This window comes from Alosa pseudoharengus, unplaced genomic scaffold (genome assembly GCF_046254945.1).
Source record: "Alosa pseudoharengus isolate Yale_2024_CS ecotype anadromous, Long Island Sound unplaced genomic scaffold, YU_APseudo_1.1 YU_APseudo_1.1_scf_2, whole genome shotgun sequence".
NCBI classification, from domain to species: Eukaryota; Metazoa; Chordata; class Actinopteri; order Clupeiformes; family Clupeidae; genus Alosa; species Alosa pseudoharengus.
This window is the reverse complement of record NW_027468663.1, coordinates 31,043,254-31,046,769: the sequence shown is the minus strand read 5'-3', so window position 1 is coordinate 31,046,769 and position 3,516 is coordinate 31,043,254. Positions and strand designations below refer to the sequence as shown.

The 3,516-nt window shown below is 39.5% G+C and overlaps 1 protein-coding gene across 1 annotated transcript in view; it reads left to right on the top strand.

Annotated features, from left to right (window-relative positions):
• The first annotated feature begins 1,499 nt into the window (after positions 1-1,499).
• tgm1l1 (transglutaminase 1 like 1) overlaps positions 1,500-3,516 on the top strand; it is a 22,156-nt gene continuing 20,139 nt past the window's right edge. The window contains exon 1 of the mRNA XM_076294493.1: positions 1,500-1,759. The gene's annotated coding sequence lies outside the window, so the exon portion shown is untranslated. The remainder of the gene's footprint in view (positions 1,760-3,516) is intronic.

Below are 3,516 nucleotides of genomic sequence, written 5' to 3'. Positions count from 1 at the left end.
TGACAAGCCATATAACAAAGAAAAATAGAAACCTATGGGACAAACGAACAACTACACTATAAAACAAAATCAGTCCATGTACACACACATGAGACATCTCTCAAGAACATAAATTACTAAATAAAAATTAATTCTCTCAATGTCATCCATACTGGTATCAAATCTCTTTGAATTTACACAGGAATTTTAGTAGCATTTGTTTCAAAAAAAGGTCACAACATATTTTTCTCCGGGGTATTTTAGTGTGACAGGGCCTTACTCTTTAGCTCATCCTCCTAAAACAGAAATGTGAAGTTTAAAAGTTTAAAATCATACAATTCAATGACAGAACTCAATCAAAACTCAAGGACAGAATCAATGTATGTGTTAGATTCAATCACATGATTTCACTTCTTCTGAAAGGTGTATTGGACATTTCTTATATAGTGTTTTATGTACATGTGACAGGGCCTGACGAAAACATGGGGATAGTTGTAAAATACTTATTATTATTATAATATTTGTATTTGTATAATTTCATGTTCTAAATCTATTGCTGTTAACGATAACTCATAGCGAAACTATGGAAAATGAAGCTCAAACTGGAGTGAGGACATGCAGTCCACTTTTCAGGTATTGTAACTTTCCAAAGGGATTTTTAATAAAGAAGAAATATCTGATAACCCGAATGACATATTCAGATCAATGAGAAGCACTCAATCATCTAATCAGTTTAAGATGTTTTTTTTTAATCATACAAGTTTCCAGGTCAGATAATGTAAGTATCTAATAGAATATCCCAGAGACTTTGACTACCACATAATTGCAGCCCTCACTTTAATGTGACACAAAGTGATGTGGCTAGTGGCTTTCTTTATGATTTCTTCTGTTTGTGCTGCAGATGATGCAGCCTTAAATGTGATGAAAGAGGCATGTTAATAATCTCACAGCCATAGGGCCTGGGTGAGGCCAATCTTGCAAAACATGAAAGGGGCATGACCCTTGGTGACAATTGAGGGTCCTAATAAGCCACTTTAAGGTTCAACAAATGAGTGTTCTTACACTTGGATTATAAAATGTGACAGCAACAGATGTATTTTTACATTGGGCCTGACATATTTTCTTAGCCTATGCCAGAATTTTCGAGTTTGTAGGCTATACGTCTTTTTTTTTTTTTTACCTAATATGATCATCAACTGAGCATGTGATAATAATGTGATCAAAAGAGAATAAAAACGAATGTCTTACCCCAAGTTTTGTTTCCAATATTCATTTACTAGGCTACATATAATTATTTCTACCATTTCTAAGTTTCGCACTTTTGATCAAAACAAGGAATAAAGACCGAAAGGAGAGTGAATGTAGCCTACTATATGATGATCTTGTGTTTATTTGTTTACTGCACAAATGTTCGAGTAACGGTTCCTCACATGATTCGTCGCCAGCCGCAAGATGCGTAAATCACAGGCACCGCGCCCATTCCTTATAGCCTACATTGTGCGAAATGCACAATTCTTACAAAAAAGCAACTGTGGTTTAATTTCTTGCCACATAAGTTAAAACGGATCACGTAGTCTGACAGTGGGAGGGGATTGGGGTGTGTCCCCTCGCAGACTTAGTTAACAGCAGTTTAAAAGGGCATGGTGCTTCCATAGTCTGACGTTCAGTTCGATTTCAGCACCACCGCCGTCAAAAGAAAGTGAAGATAGTCGTTAATTGGTGGAGTTAAAAGTATCAGAACAAGAAAACCGGAATTCAGAAACGTTGGCTACAACATCAAGTAAGAAACATTCTCATTGCCATTGACATTATGTTCTATATCCTGTCGAGTAGGCTTACAGCCTAAAGCTTAAATGGCTATCCTGAAGGTTCTTGCTCCAGGAGCGTTCCCTGCTTACACCCGTGCCGCTATGACATCAATGAAAAAATTGAATCAAAAGAAATTCTTCGTGAACAAACGAGCTTTCATTGTCTCCTGACAACATTATCTTAGACTGTTAAAATAAAAGTTTAGGCTACTGCAGGTGTTGTTCCGTTGCCATCTTTTTGTTTGACAAAGTAAAAAAAAGTCCATCATGAAAAGTCCCCAAGTATGTCTCGAGACCCATCTCTGAAAAGTAGTTGGCTAAATAGCACTAATAGGTAGGCCTAGTTATTTAAAAAAAAAAAAAAAGCAATTGATTAGCCTATGTTGAGAGTGACTTTTCTATTCTGATATTCAATGCGAAGAGCTTTGTGCAAGCATCGTTGCAATTAGCCTGTTGTAACAGAAAGAAAATGCACACTTCCTTGTGTCAGTGAACTGTACGTTTTAGGCATGTGCGCGCGCTTAGTGGTTGTTTGTCTGGTTGAGAGTTCGTGTGCGTGTGCGTGATTGTAAGTGTCTGTGTACGTGTGTGTGTGTCCTGTGTAATCACTCCCAGCTGTGAGAAAGAGTATACCTACCGTGTGGTGAGAAAGTCAGAAAAGGAAATATTTTGGATACCGTTCTAAAACCGACTGCGCAACACGTGTCTCGGCTCTCTGCAGAGCGCCGTATGAGATCACTTTATCTTCTCCACCAGCTCGCGCTTGGCAAGGTCAAATTGAACTCAGAACGCCTTCAATAACATTCTCCTCTTCATCACGTAAGGCGTCCCTTAGTCCCATTTAGTCTCATAATTTTAGTCAGTTAAGACATTGTTGTGCAAAGTTGCTGACATGAATTTCACATATCTGCGCCACCCAACACAAGCAAAAGATGTGCTGCGGTTATTACATAGAGCAAATTAGATTTCTTTATTCATTGCTGCATCCTGGTATTCTGCTATGGTCATGGTTGGCCCAGGCTATTGTGAATGTATTCCAGGGAGGGTCTGAGTGTCCATTTGTCTGTGGTGGGTATTTCACATGTTCTGGTTAATCGGTCAATCAGCATCATGTGGTCTCCAGCCTTGACCCTGTGACCCTGGCACATTCTCACAACCATCCGAGACTCTTCAGTGTGTGAGTGCGTTGAGACTGCATGCAACACATTACTAGATTAGAGTGCCCATTACATAACTCTCTCTCTCTCACACACACACACACACACACACTCACACAAGACACACACACACACAGAGATACACAGAGACAGAAAGATAGATGCATGCACTCACACACATACAGTACATCCCCCCCCCTTCTCTTTCTCTCTCACACAGCTGTCTCATTCCCTGGATGCTCACGTTTCCTTTGGTGTTTAATGAATGGATAGTGTTTGACATTTTGATAGGTATTGTTTTGCTACTCAGGTTCTATTCTGTATAAAGCCTTGTGCCCTGTCCCGCGGGTATTTGCGCTGGCTAAGTGCAGCCTATGGGTATGCAGAGCTTATTTCCGCAGCAGTCAGGCTTGTGTGCATTCACTTGTGAAGCCAGTAGTTGAGTGCTGATAGAGATAGACAGACAGACAGACAGACAGACTAGGAGAGAGATGCAATATTTTCGTCAAAGAGCTTTATGTTGCTATGTGATTCATGAGACTCAACTGAGATCATCATTGATTCATTGATGT